The following is a 24,841-nucleotide window of genomic DNA, read 5'->3' on the forward strand; positions in this document are numbered from 1 at the left end:
TAGTCAAACTGCAGAGGCAACACAGGAAGGAGGGCCATGTGCCTGCACCTTTCATACCAGCCAGAAACCCTGGAAGTTCAGTGGACCAACCCTGGTCAGGGCCTAAACCGGATTCTCTGCACATTGCGATCAGCAGCATTAAATACTGGCCTAAATGCTGTAGAATGGATTCAGTTATATCAGACACTATGGGCAGTATTCAATGAGAAAAGTTCTCCGTGTTTTGTGGAGAATTTGTGCTTTGTTCGCCTTGGACGGAGCATTTTGCTCTCCAAAAGCGAGCAACCCTATTCAATGTGAAATATTCTCCGTCTTTCTAAGTGATTTTCTCCGTGTCTCTCCGTGTAGCAATTCTCCATCTTTTGATGGGGAGCTGGAATGTGAACTTTTAAACTAAAAGGTTTTTTTTTTTAATTTTGGTGTAAAAAAATCAGTTGTTTTTTTTCTGTGAAGGGGCATGTTATTTTTATTCATGTGCTTATAGCACATGAATATATATTTAATTTAAAAAAATATATTTTTTTTTATTATTATTATTTTTTTTTTTACACAGTGCAGCCAGCAGGGGGCCGGAGCGCTCGAGCCGCTCATTACGTATTCATATATTCACTGCACCCGATCGTTAACCCCTTCCTGACAGAGCCTGTTTTTGCCTTCCTGACAGAGCCCTTTTTTTCAATTCTGACATGTCTCACTTAAGTGGGGATAACTTTTTTTTGCTTTTACTTATCCCAGTGATTTTGAGATTGTTTTTTCGTGACACATTGTACTTCAAGTTAGTGGTAAATTTTCGTCGATACAGTCTGTGTTTTTTTGTGAAAAATACCAAAATATCGTGAAAAAATGGAAAATTTAGCGATTTGCAAAATGTTAAATTTTCTGCTTGTGAGACAAATAATCTTACCACTCAAAATAGTGAATAACTAACATAGACCATATGTCTACTTTATGTTGACATCATTATTTCAACTTCCTTTTAATTTTTTGGGACACTAGGAGGCTTACAATATGAATAGCAAATTCTCAAATTTTCAAGAAAATTTCAAACACTGATTTTTTTAGGGACCAGTTCAGTTCTGATGTGACTTTGAGGGACTTGTATGTGAGACACCCCCATAAATGATGCCATTTCAAAAACTGCACCCCTCACAGTATTCAAAACAGCATTTTGGAAGTTTGTTAACCCTTTAGGTGTTTCACAGGAATTAAAACAAAGTGTAGGTGAAATTTCAAAATTTCTTTTTTTTTGCAGATTTGCAATTTTAATACATTTTTCTAAGGAACACAGTACATTTTACTAGAGAAATGTGACTAAAAATTGATTCCCCCAATTCTTTTGTTTTCATAAATATCCTATATGTGGCCCTAGTGTGCACGGTGACCAAACCACAGGCTTCATAATAGAAGGAGCACCTACTTGATTTTGGAGCCTCCTTTTTATGAGATTATTTTTTAGGCACCATGTAGGTTTCTAGGCACCATAACATGCTAAAAGTTAGGAACCCCCCCACAAGTGACCCCATTTTGCAAACTACACCCCTCAGGGAATTCAGCTAGGGGTATAGTGTACATTTCAAACCCGCAGGGGTTTCACCAATTGTGGTACAACTGGGCAGTGAAAATGAAAAATTATTTTTTTTACACAAAAATGCAGTTCTGGCTCCAAATTTGTCATTTTCAGAAGGTATGAAGGAGACAAAGCACCCCAAAATCTGTGCCCCAATTTCTCCCGAGTACAGCAATGCCTCACATGTGACCAAAAAATACCAGTTGGGTGCATGGCAGGACTCAAAAGGGAAGGAGTGATTTTTGGATTTTGCAGCTCAGATTCTGGTGGAATTTTGGTGGGTGCTATGTCGCATTAGCAAGACCCCCCAAGCACCAATACAGTGGAACCCCCCCACAAGTCACCCCATTTTGCAAACTACACCCCTCAGGGAATTCATCTAGGGGTATAGTGTACATTTCAAACCCCCAGGGGTTTCACCAATTTTGATACAAGTGGGCAGTGAAAATGAAAAATTACATTTTTTTACACAAAAATGCAGTTCTGGCTCAAAATTTTTCATTTTCAGAAGGTATGAAGGAGAAAAAGCACCCCAAAATCTGTGCCCCAATTTCTCCTGAGTACGGCAATGCCTCACATGTGACCAAAAAATACCAGTTGGGTGCATGGCAGGACTCAGAAGGGAAGGAGTGATTTTTGGATTTTGCAGCACAGATTCTGGTGGAATGAATGGTGGGTGCTATGTTGCACCAATACAGTGGAACCCCCCCACAAGTCACCCCATTTTGCAAAGTACACCCCTCAGGGAATTCATCTAGGGGTATAGTGTACATTTCAAACCCCCAGGGGTTTCACCAATTTTGATACAAGTGGGCAGTGAAAATGAAAAATTACATTTTTTTACACAAAAATGCAGTTCTGGCTCACAATTTTTCATTTTCAGAAGGTATGAAGGAGAAAAAGCACCCCAAAATATGTGCCCCAATTTCTTCCGAGTACGGCAATGCCTCACATGTGACCAAAAAATACCAGTTGGGTGCATGGCAGGACTCAGAACGGAAGGAGTGATTTTTGGATTTTGCGGCTCAGATTCTGGTGGAATTTTGGTGGGTGCTATGTCGCATTAGCAAGACCCCCCAAGCACCAATACAGTGGAACCCCCCCACAAGTCACCCCATTTTGAAAACTACACCCCTCAGGGAATTCATCTAGGGGTATAGTGTACATTTAAAACCCCCAGGGGTTTCACCAATTTTGATACAAGTGGGCAGTGAAAAAGAAAAATTACATTTTTTACACAAAAATGCAGTTCTGGCTCAAAATTTTTCATTTTCAGAAGGTATGAAGGAGAAAAAGCACCCCAAAATCTGTGCCCCAATTTCTCCCGAGTACGGCAATGCCTCACATGTGACCAAAAAATACCAGTTGGGTGCATGGCAGGACTCAGAAGGGAAGGAGTGATTTTTGGATTTTGCAGCTCAGATTCTGGTGGAATTTTGGTGGGTGCTATGTCGCATTAGCAAGACCCCCCAAGCACCAATACAGTGGAACCCCCCCACAAGTCACCCCATTTTGCAAAGTACACCCCTCAGGGAATTCATCTAGGGGTATAGTGTACATTTCAAACCCCCAGGGGTTTCACCAATTTTGATACAAGTGGGCAGTGAAAATGAAAAATTACATTTTTTTACACAAAAATGCAGTTCTGGCTCACAATTTTTCATTTTCAGAAGGTATGAAGGAGAAAAAGCACCCCAAAATATGTGCCCCAATTTCTTCCGAGTACGGCAATGCCTCACATGTGACCAAAAAATACCAGTTGGGTGCATGGCAGGACTCAGAACGGAAGGAGTGATTTTTGGATTTTGTGGCTCAGATTCTGGTGGAATTTTGGTGGGTGCTATGTCGCATTAGCAAGACCCCCCAAGCACCAATACAGTGGAACCCCCCCACAAGTCACCCCATTTTGCAAACTACACCCCTCAGGGAATTCATCTAGGGGTATAGTGTACATTTCAAACCCCCAGGGGTTTCACCAATTTTGATACAAGTGGGCAGTGAACATGAAAAATTACATTTTTTACACAAAAATGCAGTTCTGGCTCAAAATTTTTCATTTTCAGAAGGTATGAAGGAGAAAAAGCACCCCAAAATCTGTGCCCCAATTTCTCCCGAGTACGGCAATGCCTCACATGTGACCAAAAAATACCAGTTGGGTGCATGGCAGGACTCAAAAGGGAAGGAGTGATTTTTGGATTTTGCAGCTCAGATTCTGGTGGAATTTTGGTGGGTGCTATGTCGCATTAGCAAGACCCCCCAAGCACCAATACAGTAGAACCCCCCCACAAGTGACCCCATTTTGCAAACTACACCCCTCAGGGAATTCATCTAGGGGTATAGTGTACATTTAAAACCCCCAGGGGTTTCACCAATTTTGATACAAGTGGGCAGTGAAAAAGAAAAATTACATTTTTTACACAAAAATGCAGTTCTGGCTCAAAATTTTTCATTTTCAGAAGGTATGAAGGAGAAAAAGCACCCCAAAATCTGTGCCCCAATTTCTCCCGAGTACGGCAATGCCTCACATGTGACCAAAAAATACCAGTTGGGTGCATGGCAGGACTCAGAAGGGAAGGAGTGATTTTTGGATTTTGCAGCACAGATTCTGGTGGAATGAATGGTGGGTGCTATGTTGCACCAATACAGTGGAACCCCCCCACAAGTCACCCCATTTTGCAAACTACACCCCTCAGGGAATTCATCTAGGGGTATAGTGTACATTTCAAACCCCCAGGGGTTTCACCAATTTTGATACAAGTGGGCAGTGAAAATGAAAAATTACATTTTTTTACACAAAAATGCAGTTCTGGCTCAAAATATTTCATTTTCACAAGGAATGAAGGAGACAAAGCACCCCAAAATCTGTGCCCCAATTTCTCCCGAGTACGGCAATGCCTCATGTGTGACCAAAAAGTGGCAGGACTCAGAAGGGAAGGAGTGATATTTGGAGTTTGCAGCACAAATTCTGGTGGAATTTTGGTGGGTGCTATGTCGCATTAGCAAGACCCCCCAAGCACCAATACAGTGGAACCCCCCCACAAGTCACCCCATTTTGAAAACTACACCCCTCAGGGAATTCATCTAGGGGTATAGTGTACATTTAAAACCCCCAGGGGTTTCACCAATTTTGATACAAGTGGGCAGTGAAAAAGAAAAATTACATTTTTTACACAAAAATGCAGTTCTGGCTCAAAATTTTTCATTTTCAGAAGGTATGAAGGAGAAAAAGCACCCCAAAATCTGTGCCCCAATATCTCCCGAGTACGGCAATGCCTCACATGTGACCAAAAAATACCAGTTGGGTGCATGGCAGGACTCAGAAGGGAAGGAGTGATTTTTGGATTTTGCGGCTCAGATTCTGGTGGAATGAATGGTGGGTGCTATGTGGCATTAGCAAGACCCCCGAAGCACGGTGAAATTATGAACCTAATATTCCATAGATGTGTGGTATAATTTAAAACACTCCTTTATACATAGGCCGGGTTTGTCGGGGCAAGTGTCACACTGGAAAATAGTTTGCTTTCTTATTCCCTTTTTATAGCAAACTTTGCACCTTTTTTGTGTCCTGCCCTTTTTTCCAGTGGAGGGGATTTCATCAGGAAAATGCTGCCCTGGTACAATACGGGGGCCAGTACTAGAAGTACTGGGGCCCTCTGCCTGCTGGTTCCCAAATATTAGGCCCTTTATGACTTCCTCTTGAAAGTGCATAAATGTCCCCCTCTGGCCGGTAGAACGGAATAGCACGTAAGCGTTATACAGTGCCATCTGGATGATATACACGGCCACCTTCTTGTACCAGATTTTTGTTTTCCGCAGGGCACTGTACGGCTTCAGTACCTGATCTGAAAGATCCACTCCGCCCATGTACCTATTGTAATCCAGGATACAATTAGGTTTTGAGGTGTGGGTACTGGTACCTCGTACAGGGACGGAGGTGGTACTGTCTCCGTGAATTGTTGTCAGTATAAGGACATCCCTCTTGTCCTTATATTTGACCAACAACATATTTTCGGTGCATATTCCCCTGCTTTCACCCCTTCTCATTACTTGGGCAATGTGCGTTTTTGGGAGGCCTCTTTGGTTCTTGCGCACAGTACCGCAAGCTGCTGTACCTCTTGAACCAAGGGCCTTAAACAGGGGGATGCTAGTGTAAAAGTTATCCACATAGAGGTGATAACCTTTATCCAGGAAGGGGTGCACTAAATCCCAGACAATTTTCCCACTAACACCTACGAGGGAGGGGGGGCATTCTGGCGGTTGAATTCTTGAATCCTTCCCTTCATAAACCCTAAACCTGTGGGTGTACCCTGAGGTGCTTTCACACAGTTTATACATTTTTATGCCATACCTTGCCCTCTTACTGGGAAGGTACTGGCGGAATTTAACCCTTCCTTTAAAATGTATAAGGGACTCGTCGATACAAATAAATTTTTCAGGGATGTACACCTCTTCAAATTTGGCACTGAAATGATCAATGACCGGCCTGACTTTGAATAGCCGGTCAAAGGTGGGATCATCTCTGGGTGGGCACTGTGCATTATCGGTGTAATGTATGAATTTAAGAATTGTCTCAAATCGAGTCCGGGGCATGGCCATACGGTAAAATGGAGTACTGTACAGAACATCTGTACTCCAATATTGCCTAATTTCTGGCTTTTTTACTATGCCCATATGAAACACCAGACCCCAAAACGTCATCATCTCTACTGCATCTACAGGGGTCCACCTAGCAAATGATGACGTGGGGTTTTGAGCAATAAACTGCTGGGCATATAAATTAGTTTGGTCCACCATTAAATTTATAAAATCATCAGAGAAAAATAATTTGAAAAAGTCAATTTCTCTGAGACCTGTGGAATCAAATTGGATTCCTGGCATGGCCAAAAACTCAGGAACCTGGGGCTCAAAATTGTCTGGTGGTGGGGTCCATACTAGATCAATTATTGGGGGGGGAATCTCAGCTGATCTACGGGGGCGTCTTTGAGGGGGTCCCTCATCAGCAGAGGAGGAAGAGGAGCTTAAGGCAAATCCTTCAAATTCCCCGCTTGCATCACTGGCTGTGTCAGAGTCAGAAGCAAGCATGGCATATGCCTCCTCCACTGAATACATTCTCCTGGATGATTGGGAGGACATTTGGGAGGACATTTGGGAGGACATTTGGGATGCCATTTTTATTTTTGTGTTACCGGTAGTGAAATGTTTCAACACGTGTATAGTGTAGGGGGGGGCACAAACTTTATTTCAATCCGGGGGGTATGTAGTGTGTAGTGTGTATGTGGTGCAGAAAAAAAAAAAAATACTTTATACCAATAAAAAAAAAAAAAAATGAAGGGGTTAAAAAAAAAAAAAAGGAAGGGGTTAAAAAAAAAAAGGTCCTGCGCCAAAAATTGAGCACAGATGTTGGTCAGTAACGTCTGTCACTGAACAGCGCTCAAAGGCAACAGGAATTTGATCAAAAAAAAAAAAAAAAATAGATCAACCCTGTGCCGAAAGAGATGATCAGTGATGTACGTCACTGATCAGCGCACAGCGGCCACAGGACACCCACAAAATCACAGTGTGTGTAAAAAAAAAAATTAAAAAAATACCCCACAGCACACACACAAAAAAAAAAGGTGATCAGTGATGCGACACTGATTACCAGTGAGGTGCAGCAGGTGCACAACCTTTGGTGCAACTGACAGGTATATATAAAAAAAAAACAACCTCTGTACCCCCAAAAAAGTTGCTGATCACCTCAGATATAGTGATCAGCACAAAAGGCGGGGACAGCAGACACAAAATTTAGCACTCTCTATCACTATCTCTCTCTATCTCTCTATCTCTCACTATCTAACACTATCTAACACTCTATGACACTGCAGCAGCAGCACTCACAGGTATATCTATATATAAAAAAAAACCTGCGCCCCCAAAAAGTTACTGATCAGTTAATTTATACTGATCAGCACAAAAGGAGGGGGCAGCAGTCAGTTATATAAAAAATATATAGCACAATCTGTCACTATCTCTCTCTATCTCTCTCTATCTCTCTCTCTCTATCTCTCTCTATCTCTCTATAACTATCACACTGCAGCAGCACAAAATATAGCACTCTCTGACACTATCTCTCTCTCTATCTCTCTCTATCTCTCTCTATCTCTCTCTATCTCTCTCTATCTCTCTCTATCTCTCTCTCTCTCTCTCTCTCTATCTCTCTCTATCTCTCTCTATCTATCTCTATCTATCTCTCTATCTATCTAGCTAATACTAATACAGTGCAGCAGCACAATATCACAGTATGGCACAATTATTGCACAGGATCCAGGAAGCAATCAGCAGCGATCAGGTAAGTATTGCAGCAAGTATTTCTGGTCAGTATGGCGGCAGGGGGGTACGGTGACCGCACTGCACGCTTTCCAGACCGGAATGGCGTCTGCAGTGCAGTCACCGTTAGTTTAAATCTCCCTCCTTGGCTGTGATTGGTCCGTCGGTCCGACGGACCAATCACGGCCTTTGGGGGCGGGCGGGGTGAGGTGGGGTGACACCAGTGTCACCCTTACACCCCGCGGTGATTGGTGCTGTACTTTACAGCACCAATCACCTCTGATCCCGTGTCACCGGCGAACGTTATTCGCCGGTGACACAGGAAAACGCTGTGAATGGCTGTTCACACTGAACAGCCAATCACAGCGATCGCCGACGGGGGGGCGGCATCGCAGCCCCCCCGGGGCATGCACGGACATGTCTGCTGTCAGGGACAGCAGACATGTTGAAACTGTCACCGCGTCTATAGACGCGGTGACAGTTTAAATCCATGACGTACATTTACGCCATGTGTCGGGAAGTGCTTCCCGACCATGACGTAAATGTACGTCAAATGTCGGGAAGGGGTTAATATGCACGATCGGGTGCAGTGAATACTGGGTCCCCCGCTGGCTGTAGGGAGGGGCAGCCTGTGCTGCCTGGGTCCCGGAGAGCCCCCCTAACCACCACATTCCTCTGGAGCAGCCAGGGAAACTATAATCTCTCTGGCTGCTTCCGTCCCCCGGCTCCCTGCCAGCTCCCTGCCGCGGACGCTCGTCCGCTGCAGGGGTTAAGACTCGCCGCGAGTGGCGGCGAGTCTTCAATACATTGAATAGTGGGAGCAGGAGTCTTCAATACATTGACTAGTGGGAGCAGGAGGCTCCGGAACATGGAGAGTGCATGAAGAGCGAAATAAAACGCTCTCCATGCACGGAGAACTTTTTCATTGAATACTGCCCTATATATGTGCTGGAACAAATGCATAATGGTCACACAAAAATAGACATTCAGAAAACTTTCGTACACACAACTTACCAAGTCTTTCAAGCACGCTTCAACAGCCTTGATCTTGAAAGCTGGAAGTTAAGTAAGGAGCAAAAACCATGAACTACAATTAGGATGTTTTTTTTTCCCATGGACATACTGGAGAACCTTCAATATAACCTGTTATACAATAGCTTTTCTGAGCTCAAAAGACCTCAGATATTTATCAAAGCCTCTAAAACTACTAGGCTGGTGCAAAGAGACAGAACTGCATTCATCAAAGAAAAACACTTTTTGAAAATGATAGTTCACATACATGAAAGAGGCATTGCTTTTAACAGAAGACTCGCTATCCCTTCAGCCAAAAAATGGAAGGTATCCAGATTCATGATAGATTGACACTAGGTCGACAGTCATAAAGGTCCAACCACCACTGTTCGACATGGTCAAACGGTCAACAAAAAGTAGACAAAAAAATGTCAACATGAGGTTTTTTTTTTAAATAGAGCCAACAGGCGGTATTTCATGCCCTACCATCCACTATGGCATGGAGGGAGACTATAATAGTGTTCCAAGCGCATGGCTCACTATGCTTGCCATGATTCAGGCATGGTGCATGCCTGAATCATGGCAAGCATAGTGAGCCATGCGAGGGGACGCAGTACCAGTGGTAGCCAACTACAGTCCTCGAGAGGTACCAACCGTTCAAATTTTCTAGGTAACCTAGTTGCTGCAAAAGTTTACTCATTACTCGCTGACACATTTTCAAAGATCCACAGATGAAGCTAATTACTTCACTTGTGATTCTGTGAGGAGATCTGGAAAACATTAACTGTTGGTAGCTCTCAAGGACTGGAGTTGGCTACTCGAGACTTAGACTGTGTCCACACCGACCTATGTCAACAGACTAGAAAAAAGAAACACATGAATTCATGGACCGGTTGACCTTATAGTGGTTGGCCTTATGACTGTAGACCTAGACATTGAAGATCTAAAATACCATAAACAAAATGGAGAGTACAAACAAGTAATGAAGTGTATATCATCAGGCTGCAAAAAATTAGTTGATTAAAAATCAACCTTCTAACATGTTGAATTATATTTTACGTTACAAACTATAAGAACATGGAAATACAGGATCACCACTTCTACCCAGACAGAGAACAGGTTTAATTCTAAATGTAACAACTCTGGTTCAGAAAGAACAAACCAATCGGGCACAATCAGTGACCACACCCCCTTCTGGGGAAAAAAAGGGGGGGGGGTGGAAAATAGAAAATAATAAAAAACTGGAAAATTAGACAAAGATTATTGAATCAATTAGGTAAATATGGATGTAAATATGGTTGGCTGCTCTCAAATACAAATAGGTATATTTGTAAGAGGACAATATGTAGAAAGATATAAGCGATAATTCGCATATATCTAGAGAGCGCCACAGTTGGATGAATTCAATACAAATTTATTAATATAAAATAACACACAATAAAATTGTACAGACAACATAAGCTCATAAAAATACAAAAAAGTAAAAAGAATCGATGTATTCGCACACACTCCTATTGACGATTTCAAGGGCTGTAATAGACAGCTGATTGTCCTCCTTTAAATTGATCCTTAAATGGATTTGGGGAATTATAAAAGTCAGTGGCTTACTCAGAGTATTTATCAATGATTAACCGACCTCAGAACAGCTGAGAGAAATATTCAGTTGTGCTGTGTATATTCAACAGACAGCTCCAGCACCTCTGTCAGCGGTCGTCGCCTGTTGACAACCCGCTGATGAGATGTTTCACAGGAGGCGAGCCGTCCGTCTCCGGCAAACAGCGCGGATGGAAGTTTGCTGTACTGCCGGGAATCCCAGAAGTCAGGACACAGTGCAAACACTCACCCAGGTTGCGGTGGCTTGAATTACCGGTCAGACGCCGGCTGCTTGTTGAAGATAGCAACACACTGGGGAGGTCACTCTGGAACGGCTTGGAGATTTTTAAGGCAGGTTGAGGTAGATTGTTAAGCGGTTGCTCTGAGTCGGCTACACGGAGTGCCAGCTGGTAAAATCCCTTCATCCCATTCATCCAACTGTGGCGCTCTCTAGATATATGCAAATTATCACTTAATTCTAAATGTTCTGTCTGCTAATGAAATGTTCAGCAGTCGCACCGCTCATAGTATGGAACGATGGGGTCTATACAAGCCAACACCGTTGCAGTCACTCAGACACAACTGTAACGAGAACAGATGCAGAAGGAAAGACTAAATATCAGAGGTGGGTAGCATTGTATGTGCAGTTGGTCATGCCACTGGGTCCTAGTACCCAGTGGGTATCTGATAACTAGAGGCAGTTCAGGGCAGGGCTCTAACAAACCAGACATACCTTTAGCAAATGCATTGCTTCAGGTGTCTGGCATCACTAATAGTATTGTTCCACATAAGGCATGAGAATAATTAGCCACAGTTTAATGTAACTAGTAATTTTTCATGAGCGAGCATAGTAAGCAAGCTAACTCTTTCACAGCTAAATCGAAATGAGACGCACAATATTTCATTCCAGATACACCAGTTCAAATTTTTATATCATCTTACTCACTCTGGGGTAGATGTATGAAGTCGTGATATGAGGGCAAGAAGAGATGAGGCCCATGGCAACCAATTATATATTATGCAAATTATAGATGGTACTTCAGCGCTTATTGGTTGCCATGGGCCAATTCTCATCCCTTATGCTTCATACATCTACTGTACCCTTCAGAGGTAAAAAGCAAAAAATATTGAACTGCGATTCACTCCATTTCGGTTAAATTTTTCTTGCAAAGAAAAAAAAACATTGTAAAAAAAAAAATATATATAATAAAGTAAAAGCAAAATGCTGAAATTCTATCACCTCTCAATAAAATGAACATAATGAAAGTCTATAAGCAAAGTACAGATGCAATCTCTCACAGATAACTGCAATATCATTTTCAGCCTCTCACATGGCTTTAAATCATTTCCACTTGAAAGATTAGTCAAAAGTGCATCAATCTAACAAGACACAAAGAGAAACTACAACTTCACAAATGTATGTCCTCAGATAAAGTTTTTAAAGCACCTAAAATGATATGACAATGTTCTTTTATTTCTAGATATTGCAGATAGAAAGTCCTTTAAAAACTGAGCAAGCTCGATACACAGATGCAATAAAATGTTTTGCTTTAAAAAACTTAAATCTAGGAAGCAAAATGCACACAAGGGTTCCAAACTTAATTTTATGGACTCTGTACAAAATAGGTACTTGTGTACTTTCACGGCTCCCATCGCATGCCACTACCATATGTAGTGGCATGCGATGCGATGTGATTTTCCTGTGTTTTTATGCATTTTTGATAAAATCGCATGCAATCGCATCGCATGCGATCTGATGCGATGCGATGTAATTTTTCACAGAAATTATGGACATGAGTTGACATCATGTAAAATGAACCCCAAATGTCATTTTTCACACTGTACCACCCCCACTATCAACGCCAACCCGAAGCGTAAGCGAGCGCAGCGAGCCCGCGAGGGGTGGCGGTACGCGTCCTATGACCTTTTCATACCCCCACTATCCACGTCGGCGTGGAGTTGAGAATAGAAAGTGTGGCGAGCGCAGCGAGCCACCGAGCCCGAAGCGTGGCGAGCGCAGCGAGGGGACGCGGATACCTTCACAGGTATCCGTGTCCCCTCGCGGGCTTCACAGGTATCCGTGTCCCCTCGCCACGCTTCGGGCTCGGTGGCTCGCTGCGCTCGCCACACTTTCTATTCTCAACTCCACGCCGATGTGGATAGTGGGGGTATGAAAAGGTTGTAGGACGCGTACCGCTGCGCTCGCCACGCTTCGGGTTGGCGTTGATAGTGGGGGTGGTACAGTGTGAAAAATGACATTTGGGGTGCATTTTACATGATGTCAACTTATGCCCATAATTTCTGTGAAAAATGACATTGCATCGCATCAGATCGCATGCGATGCGATTTTTCTCTGTACGATGCACATCGTGGGAGCCGTGAAAGTACACAAGTACCACAAAATATATTTAGTAACCACCAGACTCACAACTAAGGGGAACCAGCATCTCTCTCTCTCTCACACACAAACACACACACATACACACACACCCCTCCTGTGGCGGACAACTAGCAAGCTCACTAAAAACAAAAAGGTTTCAAAACTAGTCTACTGCCTTCTTTGTTTGTGCATGTATGAGAAAGATATTGTTTCACTATCTGCCAGCAGATGACAGTGTTTCGGAGACTCAAGGACATGAAACAACCAATCCCATGTCTTTGCATTACTTGACATTGCACAACCTACTTACACAGTTCCTCGTACATAGAGCCGCTGTACAAAACGCAGCAAGAGATGCCTGGTGCAAATGAGCTACCAGGCCACTTTTTAATCTGCTAAATAGTGACAATAACACCACCACAATGGATTTGAAATGAATCAAGCAAGACGTGCTTCAACTGCAGATTTTCCGCTTTAATTTGAGGGTATTAACATTCAAATCAGGCGAACGGTGTAGGAATTACAATGGTTTCTAAATGTGCCTCACACTTTTTAAGGTACCAAAAGTAATGGGACAATTGCCTCAAAAGCTATTTCATGGACAGGTGTGGGCTATTCCCTCATTATTTCATCATCAATTAAAAAGGTCAGGTTTGATTCCAGGTGTGACATTTGCATTTAAAATCTGTTGCTATCAACTCTCAATATGAGATTGAAAGAGCTATCAACTCTCAATATGAGATTGAAAGAGCTATCACCATCAGTGAAGCAAGCCATCATTAGGAAGAAAAAACAAACCCATCAGAGAGATAGCAAAAACATTAGGTGCGGCCAAATCAACTGTTTGGAACATTCTTAAAAAGAAAGAACGCAGTGGATGGATGACAGAAGAATTACTTCCCTGATGAAGAAAACCCCCTTCACAACAGTTGGCCAAATCAAGAACACTCTCCAGGAGGTAGGTGTATTTGTGTCAGTCACACTCAAGAGAAGACTTCACAAGAGTGAATATAGAGGACCACGGGTTGAAGACCTGTGCTGTAAACCATTGGTTAGCCTCAAAAACAAGAGCAGATTAGAGTTTGCTAAACATCTAAAAAAGCCTTTACAGTTCTGGAACATTATTCTATTGACAGATGAGACAAAGATCAACTTGTACCAGAGTGATGGGAAGAGAAGAGCCTGGAGAAGGAAAGGAACTGCTCATGATCCAAAACATACTACCTCATCAGTGAAGCATGGTGGCAGTATAATGTGACTACTGACAAAAGCAGCAGGATCAATTCTGAAGTGTTTCAGACAATATTATTTGCTCATATTCTGTCAAATGCTTCAGAACTCATTGGACGGCGCTTCACAGTGCAGATGGACAATGACCCGAAGCATACTGCAAAAGCAAACAAAATGAGTTTTTTTAAGGCAAAAATTATGCAAAGTTATGCAATAACCAAGTCAATCACCTGACCTGAATCCGATTGAACATGCATTTCACTTGATGAAGACAAATCTGAATGTTAAATGCCCCAAGAACTAGGAGGATCTGAAGACATTTGCAGTAGAGGCCTGGCAGAGCATCAGTAGGGATGAAACCCAGCATTTGGTGATGTTTACACATTCCAGGCTTCAGGCTGTAATGGACTGCAAAGGATTTGCAACAAAGTATTAAAAAGTGAAAGTTTGATTTATTATTGTTTAGTTTATCTCATTCATTATGGTCACTTACTTTTGGCACATGTCACACCTGGAATCAAATCAGACAGTTTACCTGCTTAATTGATGATGAAATAATGGAGTGAATAGCCCACACCTGTCCATGTAATAGCTTTTGAGTCGATTGTCCCATTATTTTTGGCCCCTTACATAGTGGGAGGCACATTTTTAAAGTTAAAGCACATCTTGTATGGTTTATTTCACATCCATTGTGGTGGTGTATAGAGCCCAAAATATGAGAATTGTGTTGATGTTAGGGACCAGACTATAGGTCTTAAGCTGAATAGACACTATAAGATTATCTTTACAATCTAATTGGTTGGAATGAAAATCTGGTCATTTCTATGTGCAAACAATTAACAGCTTGCTCCCAAACATGGAAAAACATACAAAAATGGTATTTCAGACAAATTGGTTAAAGCCCTTTGATTAAAATTTTTGGCATTTTTCAGAGTTTGGGAGCCAATGGTCGATTGAAATGAAAATCTGGTAATGTGTGAGAACAAATCTCAACCAGCCAGAATGTGAAGAGAATCTTAGTGTGTATCCAGCTTAATAAAATAAAAGCAAAATGCTGAAATTCTATCACCTCTCAATAAAAGGAACATATAATAAAAGTCTATAAGCAAGTAAAGATGCAATCTCTCACAGATAACGGCAATATCATTTTCAGCCTCTCACATGGCTTTAAATAATTTCCACTTTAAAGATTAGTCAAAAGTGCATCAATCTAACAAGACACAAAGACACTACAACTTCACCAATCTTTGTTCTCAGATAAAGTTGTTTAAAAACACCTAGAATGATAACAAAATGTTCTTGTATTTCTAGATATTGCAGATAGAGCAAGCTCAATAGACAGATGCAATAAAGTTTTGCTTTAAAACAAAAAAGCAAAATGCACACAAGCGTTCCAAACTTAATTTTATGGATTCATTGTACAAAATATATTTAGTAGGCACCTGACTCACAACTGAGGGGAACCAGCAATACACACACCCCATCTCCTGTGTTAGACAAAACTAGCAAGCCCACTTTAAAAAAAAAGCTTTGAAAGCTAGTCTACTACCCTCTGTGTTTGTACATGTATGAGAAAGACAGTTTCACTCTCTGCCAGCAGATGACAGTGTTTCGGAAACTTACGAACACTATATATATTATATATATATATATATATATATATATATATCGGGGGGAGATGTTCTGCGTGAGCAAAAAATCAGAGTCGGCACTCTCCAGTAGAAGTATAAATTTTTAGTAAAAGGAATACATCACAAATGCTCCAAAAGGTGTGCAGGTGCCACCACCCTGGCACCTGCACACCTTTTACCCGCAGCCCACATCCTGAAGAAATGGCCGGTTGGGCCATGAAACGTTGATGACTTTTGGAGCATTTGTGATGTATTCCTTTTACTAAAAATTTATACTTCTACTGGAGAGTGCCGACTCTGATTTTTTGCTCACGCAGAACATCTCCCCCCGATATTGACTTTGTCAGTAAGGCACCCCCACAGCTGTTACCCTTCCTCCAGAGTGCCAAAGCTCTTTGTATATGTGTTTTCACCATTGATTTTGCCTTGACAAAGGGGCGTTATTGCCTCGAAACGTTGGCTGTGTCTATTGCTGATTTTTTCTAATACACGATTTACACCAAGTCCCTGGAGTGCCTGCTTTTTTGTTCATCCATCATATATATATATATATATATATATATATATATATATATATATATATATATATATATATATATATATATATATATATATATATATATATATATATATATATATATATATATATATATATCCACAGAGATGAGGACACTCACCGGTCTTTCTTCAAAAGAAATTTTATTCCATATCACCACATCAGATAAAGTGCAAAGTGCATGACAGTGGGCCTAGGGCCAACGTTTCGGTCTGCCAATCAGACCTTTGTCAAGGCCCCCACTATCTCCTCCTAAAGTGCATAACCCACAGGACATCATGTGTGCCTTATATCTACCCTACAGGCAGCAGTACACTCCCCTAAAGCATATACAAAAATCTGTATCAGCCCTGAATCATATGTTAAACACACAGCTATTACCTTAACATTTCTCCATAGTTTACAAGTAACAGGCGCCAAAATACTCGCCTGCCACACTGTTAGGTAGGAAGCGCCGCACACCTGGGCTAGTTTCCACAACTCATCCATTTCTCCAGCGTATAGCGCCGAACCCGGAAGTGCGTCACTGCCGCATCACTTCCTGTACGTGGAGCGCACAGCCAGGAAGCGTGCGTTCTATCCACGTCCATACCCTGTAGCGTCACTTCCTGCGCATGGAACGCACAGCTAGGAAGCTTGCGTTCCATTGCGATCTCAATGGGGCATTACAAGATCCATTCTTACACCTTATTTATCAACAAGAAACGGAGAACTGCCTAACCTATCTAGTGCAGCCCTAAATCAGTAGTCAACGATAATATTACATTAAGGGTGCCAACTGCGTACTGCTACTGCCTGAGGGGACCACACAAAGCACACATAATATACTGCCACCTAGTGGTAAATGTAAAATACAAAAATAATGATAAAAAATATAACAAAAAAATTACCTAGTACACAAAAAAATATATATACATTATACATGAAAAAGACAAATGTGCAAAGGACACTGTCACTAAGGTTGCTCAGACCATCCAGAAATTACCAGAACCACCTCACAGGAAAACAGACAAAGAATTATTTTCGTTGAGGCCCCTAGGGGCCACCGTGTCGAGCCTGTGGATCCATTTCACCTCCTTCCTGAGTAGGATCAACCCACGGTCACCACCTCTTAACAATGGGGGGACCCAATCAATGATCATATAACTTAATGAAGAAATCTGATGTTTATACTTCAAGAAGTGCGCCGCCACAGGTTTATCAGTGAATTGGTGGGCATACGCCAAGCGAATTGATGACCGGTGCGGATTCATACGCTCGCGAAACGTTCGTATCGTTTTCCCCACGTAGAGGAGACCAAAGGGGCAGCGTAGAAAATAAACCACATGATCCATAGTACATGTCAGATGATGCTGAAGGGCGATCTTTTGGCCCGTATGAGGATGGTGGAAAGATGAACCACTGATGAGTCCATGGCATGTAATGCAACTTGTGCAACGGAAGCAACCTTTCCTGGTCAGCAGCCATCTCTTATCAGTCGACGGGCTTGGGGTGACATCAGGCCGCAATAATAGATCTTTCAAATTTTGCCCGCGTCGTGCCGCAATCAAGGGGGGTGCTTCAGTAATTCCTTTGAACACTTGATCAGTGCCCAAAATGCGCCAGTTGTTTTTAATGGATCTCTCCATGGTTTTAGCTTCATCTGTGAGGAGACCTGCAAAACATGCACTGTTGGTAGCTCTCGAGGACTAGGGTTGGCTACCCCAGGTTTTAAGTATAAAAAGTTTCTTTACTTCTGTTAGCAATGTCCAGAATTGCACCTGGGAGAAGCCGCAATATATATATATATATATATATATATATATATATATATATATATATATATATATATATATATATATATATATATATATATATATATATATATATATATATATATATATATATATATATATATATCTATATATATCTATCTCACGGATATAAGATATAAAGTACCGCAGAAGCGAGTGCCGCAGAAGTGGAAATATATTGTGTGACCTCGTGCTGGAGGTAACTTTGAGGGTAAATATATATATATATATATATATCACAGAAAATGGTACCACAACCGCGCCCAAGATAGTAATAAGAGCAGCAACTCTAATGAACCCCTGTTAGCCGGGTCCGGGTAGGCAAATAGAGATAGAAAAAAGATTTAGAGTGCGCTAAAGACAACTCAACAAATTAAAAATTATACATTTATTCCTTAGTCTTCACAAAGACTTCAAATTTAAAAGGTACAGCAAGTCTGTTACTGGTACAGATGGTTTCGTAGGCCCAACGCATTTCGTCAATAAATTGACTTCATCAGGGGCTTAGCGGACAATAAGTCAGCAAGACGTATAAACACTTTTGCAGGTTAAAGGATCACATACAGTGTCCAACATATAGGGGAGTAAAACTCAATGCGAGACCAGAATCGGCAGTGGGCGTTAATAAACGCCACAGGAAGGCTGCTAGTACATCAGTGAGGTATGGGACCTAAATAGGTCGTTCACACAGTGGTCAGGTGTATTTCAATAGTGTGCCTTAATAGGCAGTGGACATGTAATGTCACAAAAATGTGTGCAAATGGAGCAATATAGTGGTCTGAGACCTACATCAGCTGTTCATACAATATTCAGGTATGGTTCCTAAGATACTTCAGAACCTTAAGGAGTAAAACCGGAAGTGTACAGCCTGGGATACCGTCCATGAGCGGTGTGAAGTCCGCGCGCCTGCGCATTGCGAAAGATATGCATGCGCAGAACAAAAAAACCCCGATCCGACGGGATACGGTCCCAACGCACCAAGCAGAATAAGGCCCATAGTGTACAGGAACAATTGACTTAAGTACTAACAATTAACAATCTAACTGGTGTCTAACAAAACACACTTTGTTCTAAATCAAAAAGTTTAACAGGACCACTTACTAATGTACAAGTGATAAATAAAGAAACTGAACATTTTTGCATTTACCACATCATGGCCACCAATTGCCAGCACTATAAATATTGTCAGCTGCTTAATCAGATGCTTTATGCTTCAATTAAATATAATTAAAAAATGAAGCAACACTGATACTTCAATCACAAAGTGTATATTTGTTCTATTCCAAATAAAGAAAATAACCCCACAAATAGAAAATTCAACTGCATAAGCAGCCCACCTCTACAGCAAAAACAAACCTTGGACAAGACGCCCATTGTTAAGAATATAATATGCGGTGCTTTGAAACTTTATCTGTCATATAATTACTAACACACATCTTCTTTGTTTAATTTACAAAAGAACACGCTATCATTTATTTATTAAATACAATATACAGCATACAGATTCACAGCAACGCTTTTACAAAACAAAAGACAAAATAGACCTGTTCTAGTAACATTGGCAAATTAAATTTGCATAAAAAAAAAAAAAAAAAAACACACAGAATATGACCTATTTGATTTCAGGGAGGTGAAGGAAAGATTGTACAGAAAAATGTTGACAGTTTGAAATGTCTAATAAGGGCCCCAACAGCTCTGTGTTGCTTACATCCATTCCATTCTCACGTGAGTCGATATGACGTTAAACAAAGCTAGGCCATGTTCAAGCTAAATTAAAGGCATGCTGTAACAAGGTGCTGGTCAAGCTGCTCATGTCTAAAAATGATGCAATACCATTGGTGTAATAGAGTTGGCAGAGTTAGTAACCTGCAATTAGCGGTGTTCTTCTAGCCTGAATGGGCTCCCATTTCCCCCTGAAAAGACCGATCCATATGTATTGGGCTATTACCCTTTGGTCAGATTATTGCATCGCGGTTGGCAGCATTATGCAATGGCTCAACTAGAAATGTTTGAGATTAGCTCCACAGTAAAGTTTAGGAGAACGTAATTGGAAAAGGTTACAGAAACATATTTAAAAAATGCATTTGCTAAGACCACCTTTTATTTAAAAAGTATATATTTCAGGCCAAAGATTACAAAACTGTTGCCAATCAAAATACTGTATGAAGGCTCTATATTACCCCTTTCATATCACCTCAAACCTGGGTTGTTGGTGGGTGAAGGTGCGGTGTGAAAGCACCAAAAATGTTTAACTCTGGTTGATCAACTTGGCAATTGGACCCGGGTTATAAGAAGAGTTTTACCATTTGTATAACCCATACCTGACCCTGCTTTGCGATGTGAAAGCGGTAGAGGTGTTTTGTAATACCTACTTAAAGCCTACTTAAAGCCTATCCAGTGATTTTCTGAGTACCCCTGGTAAGCATAAATATGTTGCATGCACTGAATACACTGCTAGCCATGAATGCTTAGCATTTATATCAAAAGTTGATATTGTACGCGCTCACTTAGCTGGTGCCAGTTGCTTATAAAACAAAAGTAGATTCAAGCAAGATGCATATGTTCAGAGGTGTTAAAAGATGGGTGTGGGCATCACCCGTGTGTCACCCTTCCAGGTGGCTACAGCTAGGTGCTGCAATGTCAGCCCCGGTGGCCATGCCCCCTGACCACATACACAACACCTCCCCCCTTCAGCAAAGACAGAACCAGGTATTGGCCACACTGGGTTTCAAAGACTCCAAGGCCACAACTGCATATGGTTTTGACTTAACTGTATAACTTACAGTTTTCATATTTTGGCATTTGCCTTATCGGCTTTAAACCCTTTTTAGTAGTACAAATATTTTATATGTAACACTATTTTTTAATTACAGATGTGTCCACATACACCTATCGCTGTGCAAAATAGCCCTGTTTAGCCATTGACTTTGCTACTTATGTGGTATCTCTCTCTTGTTTTGGTACCGCTATTATGTCATTCTTAATTACTGGTACAAGCTCATTAGTTGCTTCGGGAACCTTATTTACTTTAATTATGTCCACCCAGCAAGCAAAAGTGTAATCATTTAAGAAGTAGTAGTACAACTAGGTAAAAAGAAGCAAAATTGAAGAATAAAAGTATTAACCCCCCCCCCCGCCGGCTACATCAGCTATGGTATATACCTCTTGACATCCCTAAACTGTTAGGGGGTTAGGGAACCATATAACTCAAGCGCTTGGAGTAAGATGTTGCAAAAGCCACTATCTCAATGGTAGAAATTTATTAAAAAATACATGTATAAAAAGATTGAAAAAAGAAGAAAAATTAGTTTCACTCACATAAAAATTCAAGTAGATTGTACCAAGTCAGAATTGTCCCGTGTGTATGCAGGGAGTGGAGGATGTTTTTAAAACCTCCTTCTATCCGGGCTTGTTTGTAATCCAAAGTGTCTGTGTAGACAGAAGCGTCTGTGTAGACAGAAGCGTCTGTGTAGACAGAAGTGTTATCAGGCTCCCCGACAATTGCTGCAGCCGTGGGACCGGCTTCCAGTGTGAAGGGGGATCTGTGCACTGATGTCAATTTGGCAGATAAAGATCTTGCAGCTCCGTCCCGGTCCAGGATATTTGCGGAGAGGGATTTTTGATGCTGCTGTTAACTGATATGAATTTCTGTAGCTCTGTCCAAGAATAAGATTCTGCGGAGATATTTGTAATTCCGTCCCGGCAAAAGTATAGGTGTTTAATAGAGACCACGTCCACCTGCCGCCAACATGTTTCGATCCGCAGCGGGATCTTTGTCAAGGCTTTGACAAAGATCCCGCTGCGGATCGAAACATGTTGGCGGCAGGTGGACGTGGTCTCTATTAAACACCTATACTTTTGCCGGGACGGAATTACAAATATCTCCGCAGAATCTTATTCTTGGACTGAGCTACAGAAATTCATATCAGTTAACAGCAGCATCAAAAATCCCTCTCCGCAAATATCCTGGACCGGGACGGAGCTGCAAGATCTTTATCTGCCAAATTGACATCAGTGCACAGATCCCCCTTCACACTGGAAGCCGGTCCCACGGCTGCAGCAATTGTCGGGGAGCCTGATAACACTTCTGTCTACACAGACGCTTCTGTCTACACAGACACTTTGGATTACAAACAAGCCCGGATAGAAGGAGGTTTTAAAAACATGCTCCACTCCCTGCATACACACGGGACAATTCTGACTTGGTACAATCTACTTGAATTTTTATGTGAGTGAAACAAATTTTTCTTCTTTTTGCAATCTTTTTATACATGTATTTTTTAATAAATTTCTACCATTGAGATAGTGGCTTTTGCAACATCTTACTCCAAGCGCTTGAGTTATATGGTTCCCTAACCCCCTATCCTTCTATACACACACTGTGTCGGCTGATTGAACTGACTGGGAACCCTTTCTTGGGCTGCTGGTATAGAGGCGCACTAGATAAATCACACACCACCTTTTTGCATCCCTAAACTGTTGTCTGGACAATGTGGGTAGAAGACATATATTCCTTCTATTAGGGATCTTAATCAGTATGCATTATAAGAGCTCCAAAATGTAAACCCTAGACCTAGAGTGAATTTGTCAAAATAGGTGTGAAAATTGCCAGTTTTATTCATCATAATAACTTGTAATGTTTGCTTTATTTAGGAAATATCATAACTATATTAAAATGTCTTGGTATCTTTAGCTCTCCAGATCCATAACTGGAAATTTCTTTTCACCAGAAAACACAACACCATAGTTAAAGCCAGCCTGGGATCTTGTCCTCTTACAACCATGCAGCTCCAAATGCAATAGATTAGGTTGACTAAACAGTTGCAGGTTGTTCCTAATAGTCATCCCAGAAATTCCTATCCTGGGATTCAGAGAATACTTTCATACAAGCTACACAAAATCAGATAAAGGAGTTGTCTTTTTGGTACTTATGTAATATCTGGGCTCCCATTTTTCTTATGAGACCGCATCCCCTCGCGGGGCTCGCTGCGTTCGCCACGCTTCGGGCACGGTGGCTCGCTGCGCTCGCCACACTATATAAAATCAACTCCATGCGTAGTTGGATAGTAGCGGTATGAAAAAATGGGGTGAATTTAACATGGGAGCCCAGATAATACATAAGTACCGTCTTTTTCTTTTGTACAGAGGCTGCAGGCACACTAAGAAAGATAACAAAAATAGCCCATCACTAACCATCTAAATAAAAAGTAAAAAACACTAGTTACCTTAAAAAGGGGATTACCTAGTCTGGGCATTCTCTGGCTTATTGGAGGAGGAAGGGCATTTCCATCTTTACAGAACAAGGAGAGTTGCTTCTAGCATTTTTATGCTGCATAATTAGGCAGCTCAGTGCCATTTTAAAATCTATGCATTACATACCCCTCGGCAATGATGTTGATCGGAAGAGCCAGGAACAGGGCCGCACTGGGCCTATACTGTAATGGGGTCATGATGTATAGCGGGGATATGAGCTCATACTACCTTTCGTATTTCACATAATAAAAGACCACCAATAATCTTCCTACAGAGGACAAGGCCCCAGCATTTATCAAATTTCAACTCCGGATAAAGTTGCTTTTCCTGGTTAATAAGCACCAGCAACTGAGAGATTTGGGATCCACTACTACGTGTTAACCTGTGAGGTATTGTTCACATATTGTCTAGCCAGAAATAGTAACTGGACATGTTTAAACAATCAGTCTAATACATGACTTTTTACTGGAACTAACAATTTCATTAACTTTATTTCTGCACGGTCTGAAAAGCGACCAAAATAAATAGTTTGCAGTTTAATATCTCACTACAGAATTTTGTCTTAAATAATAACGGACACTGATATATCAAGCTAATCCTTCCTATCATGCTAACAAGTAACACTGCTATCACATAAAAGTGCTTGTCACCTTGTGTGATTTTGGCAAACTATTAGGTTTTTTATTACTTTGTGTCCAGTTTTATTGATTTTTTTTTATCCCACATTCGAACTAAGGCCTTATTGTGACAACATGTATATATTGTAACTTCTAATTACCCTGATTCTGAAGTATTAATAAATGTCTTATTGTCTAAATTAGTAATGGCTAACCTTGACACTCCAGCTGTTGTTGAACTACACATCCCAGCATACCCTGCATCAGTTTTACTATTTGGCCATGCTAAAACTGATGTAGGGCATGCTGGGATGTGTAGTTCAACAACAGCTGGAGTGTCAAGGTTTGTCATCACTGGTCTAAAATAACTTTAACCCATGCGCAGTTTTGGTTTGTTAGGTCTGATTTTTTACTTTTTTCCTTTGAGGAGTGTGAGCAACCCCCTCACAAGACAGCAGCAACCGGTTAAAGTAATATTGGGTAAAAAAAAACGGTTTCAGCTTTGGTCTGATATTTATACGGTGCTAAATATTAAACTTTGCCAAATATATAGCGCCAGACAGATTTCCCTTTTATTGAATAAGCAGGTGATTAGGACTAACTCCCCAAAAAGTTTCAAGTCCTAGTATGCAGGGCAGAAATTCTGGGTTTTGTCCACAGTAATTATTTTTTTCAATTTAAAGCAACTGTTAAAATGGTCTTTATAAAGTTGGTAAATAAGTGGTTGGGTGGATTGATAGACTAGAATACAACATATGAACAGCAATATAGTCATGTAGTTCTCATAAAAAAAGGGAAGGAAGGGGGCAAAGTGACTTCTTACATTCACCAGAGACCAACCATCCCTCTCGGAAAAGAAAATCTAGATCCACTGCAAGGCTAGCAATATAACCATGTGAAAAAG

At 41.3% G+C, this 24,841-nt stretch overlaps 1 protein-coding gene across 6 annotated transcripts in view; it reads right to left on the minus strand.

Moving 5' to 3' along the window:
* The window catches only part of IMMP2L (inner mitochondrial membrane peptidase subunit 2), a 990,168-nt gene that overhangs the window by 911,214 nt on the left and 54,113 nt on the right, over window positions 1–24,841 (minus strand). The window lies entirely within an intron of this gene.

This window comes from Crinia signifera, chromosome 4, assembly GCF_055691185.1.
Source record: "Crinia signifera chromosome 4, ASM5569118v1, whole genome shotgun sequence".
Classification (NCBI taxonomy): Eukaryota; Metazoa; Chordata; class Amphibia; order Anura; family Myobatrachidae; genus Crinia; species Crinia signifera.